Below are 25,272 nucleotides of genomic sequence, written 5' to 3'. Positions count from 1 at the left end.
GATTGAGTTTAAGCAGTTCTTCCAAAAAGATCAAGGAAGCAGGACAGAGGAGTCTGTCCCGAATGTTAACCTGTTTTAAAGGTTGATTCCTGGCTATGGAACCAACTGGTTCCCCTCGTTCGTCCCTGGAAAAACAGCCATCTCATGCTGACAGCCTTCTTTAGGAAGAGGATGTTTCCCACAAGAGAAAATTCTTTCCAAAACTTAGTGCTTGTTTTAGGAGAGCTGAATGGATTCCCAGCCATCTTTTGCGCAGGAAGTCTGATATCCCCAAATCAAGGATAAACTCCTTGACTAAGTTTCAACAGCCCTATTGGTCATTAAAGACTCAAATCAAACAAGGAACCAGACAGCGGAAGATATGCTGGTCCAGCACGTTTGTGAACACATGAATTTTTCAGCAGAAATTTGCTAATCCCTATAGTATATTTCTCTCATCTCCTTTGGAGTTTTCCCGATCAGCTTTCAGGGTTCCTGGGGCCTTTATTTGTTGACTCTGAAGATTGAACTACACACAGCTGTTTTTTGTTTCCTGAAACAGTCACTCAGTTTAGATTAGCATACTTGCTTCTTTTCTTTTTTCTCAAAAAAAAAATTAAAAAAAAACTAATATCTGATTCCCAGAGTGAAAGCTATATCACTCAGAACTATTTTAACATTTAGTTATTATAATGCACCTTACATAACACTACATTGGGGGAAGTACATGATTCCATAGAGTATCCAAAATGGTATCTGATTCAGTACTAACTTCCTGCAAAGTGAAAGTGTAGTCATTCAGTCGTGTCTGACTTTTTACAAACCAATGGACTGTAACCCGCCAGGCCCCTTCATCCATGGAATTTTCCAGACAAGAATACTGGAGTGGGTGGTTGCCATTTCCTTCTCCAGGGGATCTTCCTGACCCAAGGGTCAAACCAGGTCTCCTACATTTCAGGCAGACTCTTTACCATCTGAGCTACCAGGGAATCATTCCTGTAAGGAATTCAATAAATACACATTAACTGGTTTATATTCATCAGGATGATAATGGCAATAAGAACATGAATCTACAAAGAACATTTCTATTTTCCAAATACATCCCCAAATGTTCATTTTAAATGAATTCGAAATCTCATGGAGGACTGGGAAGGGCTTTTGTCCACACACATGAAGGTTTCTATCCTAGCTTTGCCACCTCTTAGCTGTGTGACCTCAGGCAGGCTCCTGAGGAATCTAAGCCTTGGCTTTCTCAACTGCAAAACATGAGTGATAATTATTCCTTCCTTGCAGAATTGATGAGAGATTTAAAGATAACATATGCCAAAGGCACAGCACAGTACCTGACACATGGCAGACATTTAGAAACGAAAAGTATCATTAAAATAAAGGACAGATATAATTATTCCCCCTTACAACTGAGGGAATTGAGGCCAAAAGAGATTAAGTAATTAGGCCAGAGCAAGGACCAAAACCCTAGCAGGTCTTCAATCCACCAAAGGAAAGAGCTCTCTATGGTTTCAAAACCTCAAGTGTGAGAAGTCAAATTATTACCAGAACATGGGTATTGATCTCTGAATCTTGAAAATAGTTGATCTGTGCTTTCAACAGCATAGAAAGCAATTAAGTCTGTCTCCATGTTAGTGTTCTCAAAGGAAGAAAGATTTGATCTCTTTTTTCATTTGAATATGAGAAAACTTTCCAAGGGTTTGATGAGTTTTATCTTTGGCCATCACTCGTATCTTTCATTCTGACTTTCTCTTTAAAATATACTGATCTTTACACTTTGGTGTGGGTCATATGCCCTTCAACTATATCTGAACAAAACAGACCCTGAAGTAGAGAAGCTTGCCACCATCAAAAGGCAAGTAGGTCGCCTTATTGAAATATCTTTTAAAATGTGTAGCTTATCCCTCCAAAGCAATAATAAAGGTCATTTTAGGACCTTTTGTGGCCTCTGGTCAGTTCTAGAATATGGTTGGGATGTCATCTTGGAACTACTTTATAATAAGTTACCACATTCGGTATTATTGACAGTAATGTAAGACCTGCCTCTTGAGCTTGGGAAGTTTTCAGAACCTTACAGCAGGATCAGAAATCGATGGTACTTTCCACAGCAAGCCTACCTGAGCTTCTGTGAAATTACTGAAATGAGCTACTGAGGCTGAGTATCACTCACATCTGCATCTTTTTAATGATGTAGACAGAACGTCTAGAGTACAGAATGCCAGACTATTATCAATAAAAGACCTTAGTGAACAAGAGTGAAAATGGTATTGGCATAAAAACAGAAATATAGATCAACTGATCAGAATAGAAAACCCAGAGATAAACCCACGTACATATGCTCACCTAATCTATGACAAAGGAGGCAAGAATATACAATGGACAAAAGATAGTCCCTTCAATAAGTGATGCTGGGAAAAAAGGACAGCTGCATGTGAAAGAATGAAATCAGAACATTCTCTAACACCATACACAAAAATAAACTCAAAATGTATTAAAGACTTGAATGTAAGGCCAGACACTATAAAACTCTTATTAGAGGAAAACACAGAGCACTCTCTGACATAAATCACAGCAGGATCTTTTCTGAACCACCTCCTAGAGTAATGAAAAATGAAAATTAACAAATGGGGCATAATTAAACTTAAAAGCTTTTGCACAGCAAAGGAAACCATAAGCAAGATGAGAAAACAACCCTCAGAATAGGAGAAAATATTTGCAAACAAAGCAACTGACAAAGAATTAATCTCCAAAATATGCAAACAGTTCATGCAGCTCAATATTAAAAAAAAAAAATCCCAATCAAAAAATGAGCAAAAAAAGATCTAAATAGACATTTCTCCAAAGAAGACGTACAGATGGCCAATAGACACACGAAAAGATGCTCAACATCACTAATTATTAGAGAAATGCAAACCAAAACTTCAATGAGGTATCACCTCACACAGGTCAGAATGGCCATCATCAAAAAAATCTACAAACAATAAATGCTGGCAAGGGTATGGAGTAAAGGGAACCTTCTTGCACTGTTGGTGAGAATGTAAATTGATACAGCCACTACAGAGAACAGTATAGAAGCTCCTTAAAAAGCTAAAAATAGAACTACTATATGACCCAGGAAATCCACTACTGGGCATATACCCAGAGAAAAATGTAATTTAAAAAGACACATGCCCCCCAACGTGCACAGCAGCACTATTTACAATAGCCAGGACATGGAAGCAACCTAAATGTTCATCAAAATAAGAACAGATAAAGAAGATGTGGTACAACTACCACAACACTGTTAATCAATTATATTCTAATACAAAATTAAAAGTATTAAAATAAAATGTAGTACATATATACAATAGAATATTACTCAGTCATAGAAAGGAACAGAATTGGGTCATTTGTACAGATGCGGATGGACCTAGAGTCTGTCATACAGAGTGAAGTAAGTCAGAAAGAGACAAACAAATGTCATATATTAATGCATTAATGTGGAATCTAGAAAAACGGTATAGATGATCTTATTTGCAAAACAGAGACACAGACATAGAGAACAAACAAAGGATGAATTGTGAAATTGAGACTGACATATATACAATACTGTGTATAAAACTAAGATCTTGGCATCCAGTCCCATCACTTCATGGCAAACAGATGGGGAAACAATGGAAAAAGTGACAGACTCTTTTCTCGGCCTCCAAAGTCACTGCAGATGGTGACTACAGCCATGAAATTAAAAGGCACTTGCTCCTTGGAAGAAAAGCTATGACAAACCTAGACAGCATATTAAAAAGCAGAGACATAACTTTACCAACACAGGTCCATCCAGTCAAAGCTATGGTTTTTCCAGTGGTCATGTATGGATGTGAGAGTTGGACTATACAGAAAACTGAGCGCCGAAGAATTGATGCTTTTGAACTGTGGGGTTGGAGAAGACTCTTGAGGGTTCTTTGGACTGCAGGGAGATCCAACCAGTCAATCCTAAAGGAAATCAATCCTGAATATTCATCGGAAGGACTGATGCTGAAGCTGAAGCTCCACATAATTTGGCCACCTGATGCGAAGAGCTGACTCATTTCAAAGACCCTGATGCTGGGCAAGATTGAAGGCAGGAGGAGAAGAGGACAACAGAGGATGAGATGGTTGGATATCATCATCAACTTGATAGACATTGAGTTTGAGCAAGTTTTCGGAGATGGTGGACAGGGAAGCCTGGCATGCTGCAGTCCATGGAGTCACAGAGTCAGACACGGCTAAGCAACTGAACAACAATAAGAACCTACTGTACAGCTCAGAATACCCTATGCAGTGCTCTGTGGTGATCTAAATGGGAAGGAAATCCAAAGAAGACGGATATATGTATATGTATAGCTATTCACTTTGCTGTATAAATAGAAACTAACACAACATTGTAAAGCAATTATACTCTAATAGAAATTAATTTTTATAAAAAGAATGGAGAGTGTTAGTGAGTCCAGGGCACTCCCTCTCCCACTATCTGGTAGAACACATGAAAACATGCTGTGATCTAGATGGCACACTCTACCTGCTCAAAGAATACCAATGTTGTAAATATTTGACACTCTGTCCAATAATTCTCCTTCCATTTCTTTATTCTTGGCTTTATTTTCGTTGCCTTTCTTTTGTTGTTTTGCTTTGTTAACTCTGCATTTCCTTACTATTTTCCTTGCAGGTATTTCTATTACTACCTTTATCCCACTCTTCTTTATTATCTGAAAGTATTTTCAGAAAAATCAAGTGCTAAAGAATGGAAAGTTGTTATATCATTATTACTTTTCCCATCTTTATTATTTATGTCAAGACATTTTTAACAGTCTTTTGCATTTTCACTATTGTGTCTGCAACTTGTTCCTCTAGCCTTTCTCTTATCTGGTCTTTCACAGCTATTTCAGAATATGGCACACACATATTAATAATAGAAGAAAAATTGATTAACTTGTTTTCAATCTGGAAGTATCCAGTGAGTTAGGGAATATTCATTTTACATCATCTGCGGACACAACTGTCATACTCAAGCTATAGCAGAAATTCCAAAGACACAAAAGATAGGTTTCTTGGCCTTAAAGCTTTGCGCCTAGTCCAAGTGACAAGCCACATAATAAGCAACTGCAGAGGACATCTATAAGATATGCAGATAGCTAGAAAACTAGAGCACCAAGTTTGAGTTGGCAGGTAGAAATCCACAGAACGTTCCCCTAAGGTGAATTTCAAGAGGGAGAAGAGAGAGATGAGAAGTCTAGGGGAATGCGGGCGTTCTATCAGACCCACCAATGTTATTGAATCATTTTCTATGGGCTTTTTCAGTCTCCTAGGGACTCTCCAGTTTTATGATTCCATTCTTACTTCTGTTCTGAATACATTACAAAAGCTGCCTTGGAACTTTAGAAAGCTCTAATATGTCTTACTCTACACAGTACATTCTTGTTTGTTGCGTTATTTCCATGACCTTGCATATTGCTTTGGTATAACTACCAAAAGCAACTCCTTGCTTGTCTAGTTCTTTCAAGTTTTTCAGGTCTGTTTAGGTCTGTATTTTTAGCATGACATGTGAAAGGCAGGATTTTTTAAAAAGCGGTTCTATGGCATCTGCTGTTTGTGGGACATGGTGTGGCCCAGCAACTTTGAGACTTTATCTTGGCCCTCACCATGGCTCTGTACTGTCCCTCAGGCAGTTTCATTCTCTCTGTAAAAAAAAAAAAAAAAGAAGAAGAAGAAGAAGAAGAGGCTCTAAAACAGCCTCCTCCACACCTAAATGGAGATGCCAAAGCAAAATGCTCTAAATACAGTCTGAATCTGTATTTAGATCAGATTCAAGTTCTAAACCTGGAATAGAATTATTTCCACCACCTTTTCCCAAAAGCTGCATCTTCTTTTTCAAATTTATTTGCCATTTCAGTTGATGTAGGGACTTTAACTTAAAAGTTAATAATCATCATGACAAGCAAAAAAGGGGGAGCATGTTTAAATAAGAAGTCAGATTCCCAATATTACACAGACTGCCAACAGGAGAGCTCACCTAAACCAAAGCATGAAATGCTCATCAGTCTGCTCTGTAGGAAACATACATCTTATTCCACAACATTTGCAATGTCAAATTCAAATGCCCAAATGGAATTAATATAAATCTTATATTATGTGCACAAAGATGTACTTGATTGGTCATCCCAGAAAGTGAAGGGGATGTTTATAACTCTAAGGAGAGACAAGAAGGAAGTATAGTAAGATGGCATACAAAGAGGAGACTCAGGCAGCCAGGGAAAAGATCAACTTTTTCACATTGTTCTGAAGTCCAGTCAGTCATGGCCACTAGCACTGTTCCTCACCCTCCGCTTACAACAGGGCTCACTTTCTGATGCTTTGTTGCATTCAGGAATTTCATGTCAATTGCATGCTTATTTCTAACCATGTAAATTTCACATAATCCAATTTTCACCCATGTAACTGGGCTTAAAGGAAATAATATTAAAATAAATCATTCATCTCCCTGGCTATCTATCCTTTCTCCACCCAACTCTCTTTAGATTGAAGGATGAAGAGCTGTCGATCCCGGGAAGCATGTCAAGGTACATTTTTCTCTGCTAGGAGACACTGAGTGCTCCATAGTACAGCCATGGGATTTGCACACTACAAGCCAGTATCTTATTTGCCTGGTTCTTTTCATCAGGAAAATTTCATCAGCAAATTTTCATCAGGAAAATTTTCAAGGCCTGATGCTGATGGACCTACCTTGGAGCAAATTTCAAAGCCAGACCTTATATTTATGAAAATAAAATACACATAGTACTTCAATTACAAATATCTACTTTGAATTCCAATTTACATGTAAAAATGTTTATCCTATAAATCCTAGGCTTGATTTTTGACTGAAAGAGTATCCTGATCTTGTCCTGAGCCACTTCCTTGAGGTGTCATTTTAATTCAGCCCTGCATTCACACTTTTATAAATCAAGTTCTACCATCTTTTCTAATATACATATCTCTTTGCTAGTTGACAAGCTCTGGGAGAAATTAAAAGTCACCCTACCTGGCTCCAAAACAGCCTGGCATCAGCTGGCAGGCCCACAGAACCAACCCAGTTTGCATCATCTTCACCAAAGCTTTCCAAGTACAGATGTGAGCCTGCTGATACCAGAGTGGATTAGGATATTCCCACTCTTTGCGTACAGTCTGGACACAGTTCCCGACCTGACCATCCCATATCTGCACGTGCTCTTGTACACATGTGCACACACACACACACATGTACACATGCAAGGAAACATGAACACCTGTCACACCTGCTTCTGACACAGCAGGAAAATACTTGTGAAATCCCCAAGGTAATAAATGTAAAAATTAACACAAAAGTACTGGGGTTCCCTGATGGCTCAGACAGTAGAGAATCTGCCTGCAATGCAGGAGACCCCAGTTCAATCCCTGGGTCAGGAAGATCCCCTGGAGAAGGGAATGGCAACCCACTCCAGTATTCTTGCCTGGAGAATCCCATGGACAGAGGAGCCTGGCAGGCTACAGTCCATGGAGTCATCAAGAGTCGGACACGACTGAGCGACTAAGCACACAGCACAACACAAAAGTACTGCTGAGGCTCTGAGGTTTGGAAGAGAGTATTCCAGGAATGCTGCTTCTGACTTCCAAAAGGAAAAACAGAGGTAAAGAAACAAGGGTCACCATAACTGAAAAAGACACATGTACACCAGTGTTCATTGCAACACTAATTACAACAGCCAGGACATGGAAGTAACCTAGATGTCCACTGACAGATGAATGGATAAAGAACATTACTCCATCATAAAAAGGAAGAAAAGTGGGTCATTAGAGTAATGTGGATGAACCTAGAGTCTGTCACACAGAGTGAAGTAAGTCAGAAAGAGAAAAGCAAATATCATATATTTAGGTATATATGTGGAATCTAGAAAAATGGTACTGATGAACCAATTTACAGGGCAGGAATAGAGATGCAGACATAGAGGATGGGCTTGTGGACACAGCAGGGGAAGGAGAGGGCGGGACAAACTGAGAAAGTAGCATTGACATATATACACTGCTATATATAAAACAGATGGCTAGTGGAAAGCTGTGTAGCACAGGCAGCTCAGTGGTGCTCTATGATGGTGCTCTATGATGACCGAGAGGGGTGGGTGGAGGTAGTGGGAGGGGGGCCCAAAAGGGCAGGAATGTATGTACACTTATAGCTGATTCACACTATTATATAGCAGAAACTAACACACTATTATAAAGCAATTACCCTCCAACTTAACAAACCCTATGATAAGCCATGGGAGCTTCCCAGGTGGCACAGTGGTAAAGAATCTGCCTGCCAGTGCAAGAGACACAATAAACATGGGTTAGATCCCTGGGTTGGGAAGATCCCCTGGAAGAGGAAATGGCAACCCACTCCAGTATTCTTGCCAGGATAATCCCATGGACAGATAATCCCTGAGGGGCTACAGTCCACAGAGTCCCAGAGTCAGATATGACTGAGCAACTGAGCATGAGCATGATAAACCATAATGGAAAAGAATATTTTTAAATGAATATAAATAGATACATATATATGCTGCTGCAGCTGCTGCTAAAATTGCTTCAGTCGTGTCCGACTCTGTGCGACCCCATAGATGGCAGCCCACCAGGCTCCCCTGTCCCTGGGATTCTCCAGGCAAGAACACTGGAGTGGGTTGCCATTTCCTTCTCCAGTGCATGAAAGTGAAAAGTGAAAGTGAAGTCGCTCAGTCTCGTCTGACTCGTACTCATAGCGACCCCATGGACTACAGCCTACCAGGCTCCTCCATCCAAGGGACTTTCTAGGCAAAAGTACTAGAGTGGCTTGCCACTGCCTTCTCCGAGATACATATATATACACATACATATAACTGAATCACTGTTGTAGAACAGGAATTAACAGCATTGTAAGTCAACTATGAAAGTGAAAGTGAAAGTCACTTAGTCCTGTCTGACTCTTTGTGATCCCATGGACTATACAGTCCATGGATTTCTCTAGGCCAGAATACTGGAGTGGGCAGCCTTTCCCTTCCTCAGGGGATCTTCCCAACCCAGGTATTGAACTCAGGTCTCCTGCATTGCAGGCGGATTCTTTCCCAACCCAGGGATCGAACCCAGGTCTCCCACATTGCAGGTAGAGTCTTTACCAGCTGAGCCACAAGCAAAGCCTGTACGTCAACTATACTTCAATACAAATAAATAAATAAGAAAAAATAAAAATGAAAAAAGAAACAAGGATCACATGAATATCTGAAACTAAGTAGTACAAATAGGAGTAAAAAGGCTGAGGCTGCCAAAGAAAAGCAGGCAGCATTTAAATTTCTTTTTTAAAGATCAGTGAAAGAACAAAAAGAAGAGGAGAGAGGCAAGAACTGGAAAGGGGTTTGAGTACAAAAGTTTAGTCCGAAATGACACCAAGGAAAGAAAAGCAGCCTGTAATTGAACAAACGTGAAATAACTGAGTTTCCATTTTAACTTTAAGCCAAAACCAGTGATGAGACTTTTTGAAATGTGGACACTAAGAGAAATGGGCAGAAACATCCCTTAGGTAAATCAAAGTGCAAATGGACAAAATATTATTTAACATTTTTTCAGGTTATAAAATATATAGTCATTTAGAGAATTTGAAAAATACCAAAAAAAAAAAAAAAAGGAGAAGAAGGAAAGAAGTACCTGTACTAAGGAGATAACCTCTGTTAATATACATTCTTCTGGTCACATATATGCAAATTATGATCACACTATATATGCTGTGACTTTTTTTTACATGCTATCTTGTCATAGTTTTCATTATATTAAGCCATCTTAATGAAATCAACAACTTTTAAACATTTACTTTGATTCTTAGTTTGTATATTCTGTAGGATAATGCTTCATACATAGTATTTTTTCCTGAGTTCCTAATTACTTCCTTAGAGTAGAATTGTGAAGGTTAAATTTGGTACCTGGTTCAAAAGCTTCCAAATGTCTTTTTAGAAATTTTGTGCTAATTTACACTGCCATAGGTTAGTTTGTTTTGCTACACCCTAGTCAGAAATTCAGAGAAGGCAATGACACCCCACTCCAGCACTCTTGCCTGGAAAATCCCATGGACGGAGGAGCCTGGTGGGCTGCAGTCCACGGGGTCGCGAAGAGTCAGACACTACTGAGCGACTTCACTTTCACTTTTCACTTTCATGCACTGGAGAAGGAAATGGCAACCCACTCCAGTGTTCTTGCCTGGAGAATCCCAGGGACGGGGGAGCCTGGTGGGCTGCCGTCTATGGGGTCGCAGAGTCGGACACGACTGAAGTGACTTAGCAGCAGCAGTCAGAAATTAACATTTTCTTAAAATTAAAAATTCTCTACCAAAGTGATAGCACAAAATACAATGTCAAATGCACTATTACGCCTAATTCAGTTTACTACTTATGGTACAAAGTAAACTTCTGAATATGCATATAAGTTCTTACACTTTTTCAGAATCATGAACTCCTTTGAGAATCAGCTGAAAAATAGGAAACTCAAAAAAAAAAAAAAAAAAGCTCAAATACAGCAAATAGGCCTCTTAGAGCTCATATCTGAACAGTCTCAGACTCACTTCTAAACATCAAATCTGTGGAATTTCTGGAAGACAAGCTCATTTGTAAGCCTAGACCCAATAACCATTTAAAAACATAGAACACCCATGGTTTAGTGGGAAAGGACTCAATCTGAGCCATGGGACCTGGTTTCTGACTCAGCACTTCATCTAAACACGCTTAGGTCCTTATCACGTACTAGGCCTCTAGGATCCTTTCTGGAGCTTAAGATAAGACCAACCTTCACTGACACGTTGTTCAGATCCCTACTCTGCGGACAGCCTGTGGTTGTTTTCTGTATCTAGGCTGGGTTTCTTTATGTTCAGAACATCAAGAAACACAACATCTTGACTCTGTGTGACGTCCGCTCCATGAATACAAAGTTATGTCAATACTGCTGATTTCACAATTCTGATGGCCTTCCAAGGTAGATTGGGAGCTCCAGTGCAGCACAAGGTTGAGTCTGACTCAACTGCGCCTGACTTATTTAATCCATTCCCCAGTAAACATCTGTTAAAATAAACCAATCTAAGCAGAACAGAAAAGAGTGTCTTCCACAACCAGATAAAAGTAGTCCCACTTTGTTTGGGTTGACTATAAATCTACAAAATGTTTAAAAGTACACATTCGTTGGCCATCTTTTCAGCTTAAACAAAATGTTTTTATACATTTGATTCTTGTTCTTCATAATAGTTACGTTCTACAAAGTTCACTGGAAACACTGAAATAGTAAATACTGAACAATTATTCTTAGGGGGAAGATAGGTTCTTATGAGTCTCTGGTCATAACATTTTCATCAACCAATCAACATATGATCTTATTTTATGTGTGTGGTTGTTTAAAGACACCTTAATTAATATATATTGTTAATTCATTAGCATTGAAATGCTACAGCCAATAGCACCATAGCTCAGGCCTGAATAAAGCTCATCTGACACACGTTAGATGTGTGCATGTTTCTTGCATTTTTCTTCTGCAAGACACATTACAGACTCCTTGTGTTTGAGAACACTAGACAGCAATTCAACACTACATTTGGGGGTCATTGTAAACAGTAAAATCACCATAAAAAGCAAAAAAATACAACATTAAATATATCAAGAAAAGGATACTTGTTTACAGTTGAGAGCTGGAACAAGAAGGCAGACATCATCTGGTTAGAAATTGAATAAATGCTTATGGTATTAGGGTTCTCCACAGAAGCAGAATCAACAGGAGATGTTGGTTATAACAGGATATATTATAAGGAATTGGATCATGCAATTATGGAAGCTGAGAAGTCTGACAAGTCAGAGGCCCAGGAAGCCAGTGGTATAGTTCTGAGAACTGGAGGGTCAATGGTGTAAGCCTCAGCAAAGGACAAAAACCTAATGTTTCAGCTCAAGCAGTCAGGCAGAGTCAATCTCCCTTCCTTCACCTTTTTGTTCTGCTCAAGCATCAACAGATTGGATGGTGGCCACTCTCCTTGCAGAAAGCAATCTGCTTTACTCAGTCTACCAATTCCACTGTTCATCTTAGCTGGAAACACTCTGTCAGACACACCCAGAAATAATGTTTAGCCAAATATCTGGGTACTCTGCAATCCAGTCAAGATGACACACAAAATTAACCATGTTTAATGGTTTAATTTTAATTTTAATTAAGAATGCAGAATTTATGCCATTGGCTTATGTGTTCACCAAGTATATACCTTTATAAAATCCAAAAAAAGTGATGTTATTTTAAATTATTTATTTCATAAAGAATCATTCTCCTACCAGATATCATCTCCCAATACAATATACTGTTCTATGAACAAAGATAGCAGCAATATTATACTATATAAAGAATAATAATAACAATAATGGACACAACATATATCATGATATGTTAAATAAGCAGAGTGACACCTTATATGCAAAGTACATCATATGAAATGTTGGGTTGGATGACTCACAAGCTGGACTCAAGAATGCTGGGAGAAATATCAACAACCTCCAATATGTAGATGATACCACTTCAATGGCAGAAAGTGAAGAGGAACTTAAGAGCCTATTGATGAAGGTGAAAGAGAAGAGTGAAAAACCTTCAACATTCAAAAAACAAAGATCATGGCATCTGACCCTATCACTTCATGGCAAATAAAAGTAGAAACAGTGTCAGATTTCACTTTCCTGGGCTCCAAAATCAATGTTTCCTTTGGAAGAATAGCTATGACAAATCTAGGCAGTGTATTAAAAAGCAGAGATCACTTTGCCAACAAAGATCCATATAGTCAAAGCTATGGTTTTTCCAGTAGTCATGTATGGATGTGAGAGTTGGACCATAAAGAAGGCTGAGCGCCAAAGAATTGATGCTTTTGAACTGTGGTGTTGGGGAAGATACTTGAGAGTCCCCTGGACAGCAAGGAGATCAAATCAGTAAATCCTAAAGAAAATCAACCTTGAATATTCATTGGAAGGAAAGGTGATGAAACTGAAGCTCCAGCCACCTGATGCAAAGAGCCAATTCATTGAAAAAGACTCTGATACTGGGAAAGATTGAGGGCAAGAAGAGAAGGGGATGGCAGAGGATGAGATGGTTGGACGGCATCTCCAACTCAATGGACATGAGTTTGAGCAAACTCAGGGAGATAGCGAAGGACAGGGAATCCTGGCATGCTGCAGTTCATGGGGTCACAAAGAACTGGACATGACTTAGCAACTGAACAACAGCAACATATATCACGATACTAACTCATTTCTCACCCCATTTATTCTTTTTTTAATTTTATCCTTAAAAACAGCATTTTAAAGTAGAAATTATTGACCCCATTTTACAGATGATAAAACTAATGCAGAACTTCTCTGATGGTCCAAGGGCTAAGACTCCAAGCTCCCAATGCAGAGTAGTTTCCAACTTTATATCAAAACCACAATGTCTTATTTAACATACTTTATAAGTATCAATATGTGAGGGAGTCCTACTCTTCATTCTTTTTCTTTAGGACTCTATTGACTATTCTTAGCTAATTTTATTTCCATTTAAATTTTAAAATAAGAATGTGACTCTCCATTAAGAAAATAAGAGCTGCTGGCATTTTGTGATAGCATTGACCTTTTTACGGAAGAACTGACAACCCTATGACATACAGGTATCTCTACCTACACAGAATCTTTCCATCCATGAGCAGAGTATAGTCCTCCATTTATTTGGATCTTCTTTAATTTCTTTCAAAAACATTTCCTAAACTACTAATGTATGGCATTAGAAATTAGTAGTCATTTCTTAGAGGGAATTAAGGGAGAATAATTATCAGGAAAGAGTATAAGGGGAAAGATAAATTGTTTTACAGATAATATGCTATTCTTGACCTGAATTTCTTTTTTTGTTTAAGAAAAACTCCCTGAAAATGTAACAGATGGCCACAATCATCTTTCATGTATGATGTATGGATAACATGTAAGGGCTCAAAAGGCAATCACTAGATCCTGGATAATACTCCAGATTAAGGTTTTTCAAATCGCAGGTTATATGCTTAGTGGGTTACAAACAGCCTTAATTTCAGATAGAAATTGTCAAGATTAAGCATCATTTCATGACAATTTTACTTAAGTTATGCACACATGTATCCACACACACAGAGATATGTACATATGTATGGAGACTACAATGTAAAATCTGTTTCTTATTGTTGACTACAGTAAAAAAATATTTGAAAAACCATGCTCTGGGAACTATTTTCCAACAGAATTCCAAGTGTGATTACATGGTATAATGCCTGGTACCTACCATGGCAAGTATTTTGTGGCTATGTCATTTTCCTTTTAGCTTAGACATAAACCTTAGATTTGAGAATAGTTTGTGATAGAACAGAATTGAATAAGAGTTAATGGTGAAAACTGGAGGTTATGCATGAGCTAACTGAGGGAAAACATGAGAACAACAGGGTAAGGCAGGCAGCCGGAACCCAGTGTCTTCAAAGAGGACATAAAGGACGATGGAGCGTTAGCCCCGGAAGGATATTAGAGGCTCAGAGGGCATATTAGAAGGGGACAAGGTGCCGCAGAGGCAGTGAGTGAAGATCAAGGGCAGCTGTCTGAGGAGGTATTTCCTGGGCCTCCTCCTGGCTCCTGTCTACTAGTCCCTTTCTGAAAACACTCCTGAGCTGCACTTCTGCTTTTTACCTGCTTTGGTCTTCTAGCCTCTCCCTCAGTGGCTGAACTGTCACCAAGTCTGGCTCTCCATCTCTTCCCTCAAGAACCACCCTAGCTCTCTGCTTTAGGGCCACCATCTCCCACAGGATGTCTCCCAGCCAACTGCAGCTGGGGTTTAAGCAAAAAAAGATGAGGCCTTTAAAACATGAAATGGAGAGCAGCTTGAACCTGAACTCCTGGGCTTGCACAATCTCAACCAGAAGAATCCTCAACCAGAGCAACCATTTCCATATGGCACAGCAATTGGTGAAAGAGATAGAATTACCACAAAAAATAAAATAATGATAATAATAAGACAATATTTGTTGAGCATCTGTTTTATGCCAGGCATTGTTCCAAGCATCTTACATGAATCAACTCATTAAATTTTCACAGTAACACTGAGGTAGGTAATGTTTTCCCCATTTTGCAGGCGAGGTAAATGAGATACAGAGTTTTTAAGTAACTGGCACAGTCTCACAGATGCAAAGATGTGGAGAATTTAGAAGGGAACTAAGAGCCAACTTTGAAGGAACCAAGAAAGAAGAGAATATTAAGTATCTTCTTGACAAAGTGGGACTCAGTGATTTTTCAGGGTCACTTTAGTTTGCCTTTTGTTATCACTATGAGTTCACACACACTCAAGGCAGATAGATGCTTGGACTCCAGCGGCTTCACTTGTCAACTTTTGTATGGGGAAATGTCCAGTGCCAATCTCAGAGAGGATACTTTTCTCTTCAAAAGATACTGCTTTTGTAGCTTCCAAACTAGGGCCCTCATAATAAAATGTTGAACAACTTCTTGGGACTCACCAAGACACTAATCTGAAAAAAGACAAGAAGGCTTAACGTCAGCTGACTACAATTCACCCTAATGATTTGAGACAGGTCAGTCCCCTAACTTATTTGGAGAAACCCAGGAAAAAGGCTGGTAGGCAGAAGGTATTTGGAAGAGCAACAAAATAAACCATTTAACCTATGCATCCAAAACTACTAAGGAAAAAAAAAAAAAAGTCATCAAAACCCCAAAGCCCACTTGATAAATGGAGCTAAAATCAAACAGCTGGGTTAAATGTTGATAATTAGATTTTGGCTTCTCCATCAGGCTTTTCAAAGAACTTAAAAAAAAAAAAAAAAAGAATCACTCAAAGATGGGAAGATTAGAAAGAGAGGTCTATTACTAAGTCTTACCAACAAATTTGAAAAACTTACTAAAAAAGAGAAACCTTTCAGCCTGACATTTAGACATTTGCTTATGTGATGTCCACTCTCCCATTAGAGTTCTGATCTAAATTTAGTAGTTTAAAAAGAACCAAGTCTCTCCTCCCACCCATTTCCAAATGCCAGCTAAGAAGGCCTTTCTCAGACTATTTGCATCCTCAAGAAACTTTAAAAAATTTAAGAACAAAAAGGTCAGAAAGTTCAAACACAGTATGCAGTCTCTCCTTCCTAAAATGGCCATTTGGTTAAAATCTATGACAATGAAAGAGTTAAAGTTCTGCACTGTTTAAGAACAACCGGTTGACCTTTAAATCTGCTGGTTTGAATCCAATCACCTTTCAACAAGCATGAACTCTGGCACGAAGTGTACTAACACCAATTATTTTCATAGTGTACATGACAGAGCTCACAGTGTCCTGTTTAGAAAAAAAATAAAGTAATACATACTCATTTTCCAAAAGCCAGACTTAGAGGCCGAGTGTCTCTGTTGGCAAGGATTGTCCTTCTGTAACTATCTCGAAAAGTGCTGTTGGAGAAGGCTTTTCCTGAAAAAATCACAGTTTCTCAATGAAAGTAACTTTTGCATGTTGTTTAAATTGTTTAATGAAATGGTTTCTCCCAACTTTCAAAGGTAGCCGACAAATAAGGTGTTCATTCCTTCCCCCAGGGTATCTTCCCAACCCAGGGATTGAATCCATGTCTCTTATGTCTTCTGCATTGGCAGCCAGGTTCTTTACCACTAGCATCACCTGGGAAGCCCAAGTTAATTACTACAGTTAAGAGCTTTGCGTTCCACATAGGTACGAGAAAAACTTTTGCATCCCTGGGCAAAATGCTGACTCTTACTTTGAGCAAAGGCATGAACATTCTGGGACTCAAAACCAAGCAGTTAATAACCTCAACACACTTTATATACTCAAGGCAAAACTTGGCTTCTAGCTGATTCATGATCTTTACTTTGTTTACTGTTTAATTTTCCGTATTACTGCATTGTTCATGACTGTTCTTCTACTCTAATTCTCTGTTGAAATAAAACCCATCCTTCAAATCCTGAAGAAGTAAAAAAAAAAAAAAAAAAGGTGTTGAGTATCTACTCCTTAAAATGATTCTCTGCTTTTTGAACCCATGAGGTTCTTTTCAGTGGTCATATTCCTTCATGCCTTCAAAATAGAATCCAGTTTACAGAAATTCTGTCCTGGACTTTTTAAGAGCAGATGGCATGGTTGCTTTTCTATAATGCACAGAGAGAGGAGCTCTCTCCAGAGGCCTGTGGCCTGCGACCAGACAGCCTCTGGTCAATTGCAAAACTGTGTTCTCGTTTATCTTCTACCCCCAGGCCCCCTCTGTGTGTCATCCCACCCCATTTCTGTCAGTCAGTTGCAGGGAATACTAACCCCACACCTGGACCATATCAAGCCTGAGTGTGCTTTCAGGGACTGAGGCTTCTGAGCTTCCTTCCCAAATCCTCCTCTCTCAGCATCTCTTGCGCCGGTGAGATTTCTGCTAGCTGGGTCCACATTTGCCAGTCCCTCCTCGCCACGATATTTGGTTGCCCTCTTTCACTCCCTGCTATGTGACAGTCCAGAAGGAGAATGGTCAGGATCTCACAGCCTTGTGGGCAGTGGCCCCAAGCCAGCGCCCAGACCACTGCCCTCACAGGCACTTCTGCTCTGGGGCTGAGGGGGGAGGGGCTGGATTCAGGAAGAGAGGGCACTGCCTGCCTTGGCTACTGCTCACAGTCCGTATCAGGAGGACATCTGCCAGCCCTGGTGCTAAGGTCCCTTGGAGTTTACTATCTATCAGGACAACCTGGTCATGTGACTCGCCCTGAGGACACCTCTGAAATCAAAGGAACATTCCCAGAGCCCTGGCATAGCAGGGTTATTCCACAGACGTGCCAGGCAAGATGGGCAGCCAAGGCTTCCACAGGCCTTGCTCTCTGTCCTAATTCTCATGCCTTCCTAAGAAGCCAGAGCAACCTTACCAGCTTCTAAGCAGCCACAATTTCCGATCCCTTTTTTCTGCATCCAGAACTGAAGCACTGTTAAAGTCCAAATACTCACCATCAACCTCAACTTAACAACTGATTCCCCTCCTACTCATCTGCCTTGCCAAGATTTAGGGAACAGGGAAAATCAAAGTATCTTCTTATGTTAAATACCATCCTCAGCCCAACAACCAGCAGAACTCTCATCACCTGAGTACATGTGAACCAGCACTACACCTGCGCCCGACTCTTTTAGTTATGCCCCTTGCACGCAGGAAATAACTCCCTTGGTCACATCATTCTAAAGTCTGTAACACAAAAAGAGACCTGAAGTCCTATGTGCTTGAAGAATTGCACAGCCATATCCTTAGTTAACATTTTCTGTTTTACTCATCAGGGTTCACAGCCACCATTTACTCTCCTTTCCATCAGCATCCTAAAGGCCATGCTACTGCTACTGCTACTAAGTCACTTCAGTTGTGTCGACTCTGTGTGATCCCATAGAGAGCAGCCCACCAGGCTCCCCCGTCCCTGGGATTCTCCAGGCAAGAACACCGGAATGGGTTGCCATTTCTTTCTCCACCTAAAGGCCATAGGCACTACCAGAAAAGCAATGTGGTTTGGGGGGAAAAATATCAGGAGATACCTGAAGACAAAAGATTGAGGATTCAGGCTCAGAATTGTTATTAACTGAACGACTTTGGCAAAGACAGTACAATTCACTGCAACCTCAGTCTCACCTTCTATAAAATGGGGATTGTAATAGCCACCTCAGAGGGTGCTATGAAGGAAGCAATAAGATGATAAAGTGAACATAATTTTGAATTATGAACAGAGAAAGAGGAAAAGAAGAGAGAGGAGGGGAAGAAAAACTGAAAAGTTCAGCTTCCCACCAGCAAGCAAAATGAAGTGTTCAGACAGGAAGCCTGAACAAGATAATACAAACTGTAATACTCTCAGGAACTGTCAAAGGAAGAAGCTACTGTAATCTCCAAATCTGGTCACGAGCTCGGTCTGAGCAGCACATTTTGACCCCCTACCCGGACGCCCGGGTGCACTAAAGGTTTGGGACTAACCTGCAGGAAAAGAGCAGAAACATTCCTCAAAGAGCAACTGAAGGACAAACTTCGAGAGCGCGGGGAGGCAAACACCTCACACCATGAACTTACTTATCCCTTCGTGAGTTCACCTTTGGGAGAAAATTCCAGCTTTGTGTTTTCTTCTGGGCCCTATTCAAAAGGGAAGTTCTGCTCAGAGGCCTGAAATAGAAAACAGGAAGTCAACAGAACTGATTTTCCTAACTCCTCAAATGTAAATCACTGTATTTGCTATGGATAAGAACTACCTGTCTTTTTCAAAGGAGGTCACGTGCCAATTGTGTACAGAAAACATCCTACTCCAGGGAAAAAAGGAACAACACATCAGCTTTCTTCCTAAAAGGAGGAGGGAGGCAGAGCTGCATTGACAGTGAAGTAGAGGCTAGCAAGGGTGTTCCCATCAGAGCCAAACTGCCACTAAAAGTAATGAAGTGTCCCACTCTGACGCTCAGACACTATTTTCTTCTACAGTCACTTCTCTGTAGCCACTTCTGAAGGAGGCAGTGACTCAAGTGGCTCTCCTCCCAACTTCCTCATCATGGTACATGGTACTAATATTGTCTTAGAGTCCCATGTTTGAAACTTGCAAGTTGAAACTCCAAGCTCCACCCCCACACCTACCCCTTTTGTCAATTTCCATCCTATACCATCAGGTCCATCTCATGTATGTCAGACACAAATTCAACTGGTTCTGCCATCACGGCTCGACTCTGGTTTGCCACATCCTGTCATTTTCTCAGCCATCTCTGGTCTGAATCCTTAGCACCTCAATCTTCCTGCCTTCTCTCTTTTACAAGACTGCCAGATGAATCTTTCCAGCAGACGCACTAACCTAGAGAGCTCTGCTGAGACCGCTTGTGAGTACTTTAGATTTGATCAGGAGGTATTAGGGGGCTGTGGCAGACCTTGGGGCCTGGGAACTGCTCACATTATTCCCCAGCCCCAAGGTCTGCCATAGGCCCCCAGTACCTCCTGATCAAACCTAAAGTACTCACAAGTGGTCTTAACAGAGCTCGCTAGCTCAGTGTGTTTTAGCAGAAAGTGCCCCAGCCTGGGTGTCTGACGGATTGAGGAAGAATCTGTCTTAGATGAGCTTTACTATGACATGGCTGTGTGAATGTGAGCAAATTATGAAACTTCTCTGCACTTCGCTTTCCTCATTTGTGGAATGAAAATGATTACAGCCACCTACATAGTTATTAAGGGACTAAGAGGGATAATGCATACAAAGCAGTCACAGTGGGCTCCAATAAGAAGAGTAGCTAATGCTTATGGAGTGCTTGCTACATCCTGGGCTCTGTTCTGAGTGCCGCACATGTGTTTATGCACGTATTTTTATCATCCTCATTTGAAGAAGAGGAAATTGAGGTAAGAGAAAGTGAGGTCACTGAAACCACATAATGAATCAGTAGAGGAGCCCGCATTTGCAGTCAAGCAGTCTGATTCCAGAGCCTGCACACTCAATTCCAGGATCCCCCACCCCCTGTAGCACGTACCGACTGCCACAGCCCACATGCCCACCCCAGTCCTCCCCGTCTGCCCTGTACCCCCATGGAGTGTGTGCTGCATTCTCTCTCCAATCTCACCTGACATCTTGAAAGAAGCAGTTACTATATCTTCTCTATACTCAAGTATACCATCTCTTTCCTCTTTTTATCTTGTCCTCACTTATATATCAGCTTGTTTCCCACTTCTTTCTATCATCTAATTCTAGAAATTGCATCTGAAAAACAGACATCCCCCAATTCCAGAACGTCCTGAAACAATCATGTTATTTCCATCAACACTGCAGCTGCCATTACCAAGTCAAATCTCCTAAGTCCCAGTTGTTTATCCAACAAACACTTACCAAGCATCTACTGTATTCATTTTGGTAGATGCAGATCCCATGGGCCCTGTCCTCCAGGAACTCACAGACTAACAAGAAGATCAGTGTTCATGCAGAAAATTTTAATAAGCTGTGATAAGTATGAAATGTACACTGTTAATGGCATCTCCATCTTTGGTTCTTCCTCCTCTTGCATTTCCCATGGCGTGTTGTTCATGTAGGCTGACACGCTACTCCTTCCTTTTTGTCTCTGCTGCCATCCCCATGGTTCACTTACTCCTTCCTGAGCTATATCAGTTACCTCCCAAACTGCCTCATTCTCCTGCCCCTCCAGAGCAGCCCACCTCCTGCTGCCAAACAACCTACGTGGGTTGTCAACCTATGTGGTCGTCACTCCCATATTTGAAAACCACAGAGGTTAATGGGGCAAGTGCACATCCCTGAGCCTGAACAGGTAAAGCTGTTTGGGAACTTAGCCAACTTCCTGTCTTTGCTTTGCCCCACTCCCCTGCACATCCACACACCACCCCTCACACCTCACACCTAAGAGAGACTTCTTACAGTGCTTCAAAACCAAGTCACTTTCCTATTCCTATGTTTCCCTTGTTCTCCCAACCTACTGGCTCATTTTTATCTCTGAAATTGAGATGCTCCTCCAAGATTCAGATCAAGTCACCTCCTCCGTGAAGTCTTCTCTCCTTTTCCCACAACAGCTCTGTTCTCTGACTTGCTTTAGTCATGCAGTTGTATCTCCTTTAGGGCACATTAATTCTACCTTGCATTCCAGTCATGAGTAGGTTTAATCTTACAATCTCTGTTTCTTTAGAACAGGATTGTGTCTTTATCATCTTTGTTCAATACAGCACCTACCAGATTGCCTTGAGCATAACACATGCTGAATAAATAATGAATACACTCTTTAATTTTTTGTATGTGAGGTAGTGGGAAAAACCTCATGAGGACCCAAGAAAAAGCCTAAGTTTTTTCTTATTTAATCCTTTATACAAGTCTTTTTTCATCCCTAGGCAATATGCCAGGCACTCAGGGTACAAAAGTACACAAAGACCTGCACTCAATAAACACATATTTTCCATCAGAGAGACTGATACATAATACAAATAAAATAGTAAGATACATGAAAAATCACAGGAATTGCAAAATTATGCCATTTCTACCACTAACTAGGTGTGTGACCTTGGGGAAGTCACTTATTCTGTGAGGTGTTGGTAAGTATACAATGCAAACTCATAGGCAGTCTATGAATTTATGATTCTAACCATTGGATGGCCTGTTTTACTAGTAGATAGTGCTACAATGTTAGTAAGAGCCAACATATTTGTGAAAATTATTCATGCTAATTAATTCTGGGGAAATCAAGTAAGCAGCAACTAAAGAAAGGTAAAAAACTAACAGCTGAAATTGGTAATCAGACAATGAGGAAATGAATTATAATTGCTTCACCAGCTCCACTATTTACATAAATAAACCACTGAAATCCAAGGTCATAAAATTCAGAAACGTGTATCCTGGTTCCTCCACCAATACAGGCATGAAGCCTGCTGTGAGAGGCCCTCCTCTGCCAAACCTCAAAACTGGGAATTAGATCACCCTCTAAGCTTCATGATTTAAATTATTTAAAAATTACTCATCAGAATAGACATATGCTTTGTCAACTTAGAGTCACTCAGTGGCTCCCAAACAAGCAGAAGTTGCCTTAAAATACAATTGAAAACACACATATCTTTTTTTTTTTTTAAAAGATGACTCAACACAAAGTCTGGTTGCCATTCACATAATTGTAGGAAAATGAGGCCATAGACGCAAATGCAGAAAGTGTTGCCCAAGCTCTCTTCAGCTCAAAAGGAGTCTTAATTAGAAGATTTTAAAATCTCCTGACCAAAGCTGTTACTCTATAGAGGTGAATTCCCACTTTAGCTCAGCACAAATTACACAAGTCATATAAGGGACTCCTCAAGCTTCAGTTCTGTGCTCATCCATCCTGGTTACTGACTGGTTTGCCATAAGTTCTGTCTGTTGGAATAGAACATGGTGGTCAGCCTGATGAGTATTTTGATTTCTGGGACTGTGGTCTTTTTTGTTGCAAGTTAGTATGTCACTCTCGTTGGCACATCAGTCTCATTAGCTGATTGATATGAGTCCTCACCTAGGAAACAGGCCCCTCTCACAACCAGTCAAATTTCTGGGCTAAAAAGTTAGACCTTAGGAAATTCGACTGCAAAGGCACCTTGTAGAGATTTCAGAAAGACAGCAGGCTGCCCTTCTCTTGGAGACTTACTTCCCCAATCACAAGTACCATGGACCTTTTTTCCAAACTCTCTAGTGGGTACCTAGAGGTAAAGACCGGATTTTCTTTTCCTTGTACATCGTGGCGCCTAGTCAGGAACAACGCCATGGTGGGCAAAGGAGATGCTTTTGGGGACTTCCCTGGTGGTCCAGTGGTTAAGACTCTGCACTTCCAATGCAGGAAGTGCAGGTTTGATCTCTGGTTGGAGAACTAAGATCCCACATGCTATGGGGTGCAGCAAAGAAAAGGGGAGCCCACATTCTGCCACTAGTATTTACTGCCCGGGAATGGAAATGAGGAGTACAGGCAACTTTCCCTCTCTGGCGTAGGAAAGGTGTCCTTTTTTGCTCCTCTATGTATCCCCTATATCTCACGCCTGGCAAGCCAAAGGCATTTAACAAATGCTTGTGTATGAAGCAATCAGCCAATATCAAATTTTTTTTTAAGGATTAACACATGCTGAATTCAAAACTAAAAATGGTATGGTTCTTATCCTAAAGTAAAATCAATGCAAAACTTAAGATTTGAACTATGAATGTGATTTGGTCTTAGGATGGGTCATTATTCAATGAAAAACAACTCAGCAACCAAGAAGTCATTTCAAAACAATAAATTCTCTTTTTTAATTTCTCAAATCCTGGTAAAGGGATTCAGTCCCCAGCAACAACCCATAAAACTTCCTTTCTCACACGGTTGCCTCACATCACACAAGCTCTTTCATTTACCTTTTTCCTTCAGATCCTCCTACCAAGACTCTTCTCCCAGATCCAGTCCTCAAAACTCACCCCTTCTCTCCCTCTACATTTTCCCTTGATTCTGCATCAGAAGAGCCCGAAAGAACTGGTCCAGCAATATCAAATCTTGCTTGAAATCTAGAGAAGGAAAGGTAACAAATAAACAAAACCAGAACTACTCTTTTTTTAAGGGCTTCCCTGGTGGCTCAGACAATAAAGAATCTGCCTCCAACGCAGGAGACCCAGGTTTGACACCTGCGTTGGGAAGATCTTCTGGGGACAGAAATGGAAACCCACTCCAGTATTTTTGCCTAGAGAATTCCATGGACAGAGGAGCCTGGCAGGCTACAGTCCATAGGGTCACAAAGCATCAGATATGATTGAGCGACTCGTATCTGAGTCACCACACACACACACATTCCTTTTTTAAATTGGGTATAGTTGCTTTACAATGTTGTACAACAAAGTGCATTAGCTACATGTGCTCATATATCCCTTCCTTCTTGGCTCTCAATCCCACCCTCCCCCCTTCAAAACTATAAGGAGGTATCACCTCACACTGGTCAGAATGGCCATCATCAAAAAATCTACAAATCCCCTCACTCTTCACCTGAAACTATCACAACATTGTTTGTTAATCGGCTATACTCCAATCAAAATAAAAGGTTTTTTAAAATCTACAAACAATAAATGCTGGAGAGGGTATGGACAAAAGGAACCCTCCTGCACTGTTGGTGGGAATGTAAATTGATAAAGCCACTATGGAGAACAGTATGGAGGTTCCTTAAAAAAATAAAACTAAAAATAGAACTATCATATGACCCAGCAATCCCACTCCCGGGCATATACCCTGGGAAAATCATAATTCAGAACCATTCTTTATAAGCAGTGAAAAGTGAAAAGGATGCCTCATAACTATCATATACTAAAAATATTGATCTGATTATATAATGATACAATTTTTTAAAGCCAAAATAAATAGAAAATAGTACCAAAGAAGAAACTGTTAAAATTTGTAAACATCTACAATGCTTGGGAGACTTGTGGCAATCACAGTAGATTTATAGAGCACTTGCTATAAAAATTGTTTTAGAAAGGATACTGTGTCAGGGGTACCCAAGACCACCCCTATATCTCAACATTGACTTGAAGAACTGAAAGAATTCAGCCCCTAGTTGTACTCAACATCTAAGATTTCTTACAGTATAGTAAGAAACCTGATCCCGGCCAGATCATAAGGGAAAAATCATGTGGAGAACCTGAAGGATTCCAGGTGTAGACTTCCTTATGCTCTCTCCCTTCTATGAGAGAACATGTAACACAGCAATGAAAACCCTGCAATACAGTGCAGTGATCCAGCCCAGGGAAGCTCCTTAGAGACTTGGTGCCT

At 40.4% G+C, this 25,272-nt stretch overlaps 1 protein-coding gene across 1 annotated transcript in view; it reads right to left on the bottom strand.

The window, feature by feature from the left end:
- Nucleotides 1-19,469, bottom strand: part of PDE4D (phosphodiesterase 4D) — a 1,605,399-nt gene extending 1,585,930 nt beyond the window's left edge. Inside the window, exons 1-2 of the mRNA XM_059878811.1 lie at nucleotides 19,264-19,469; nucleotides 19,088-19,177 (exon numbers count right to left, since the gene is read on the bottom strand). The gene's annotated coding sequence lies outside the window, so the exon portion shown is untranslated. The remainder of the gene's footprint in view (nucleotides 1-19,087; nucleotides 19,178-19,263) is intronic.
- Nucleotides 19,470-25,272: the final 5,803 nt, after the last annotated feature.

Source organism: Bos taurus, chromosome 20 (assembly GCF_002263795.3).
Source record: "Bos taurus isolate L1 Dominette 01449 registration number 42190680 breed Hereford chromosome 20, ARS-UCD2.0, whole genome shotgun sequence".
Taxonomy (NCBI): domain Eukaryota; kingdom Metazoa; phylum Chordata; class Mammalia; order Artiodactyla; family Bovidae; genus Bos; species Bos taurus.
This window is presented reverse-complemented; position numbering and strand designations above follow the sequence as displayed.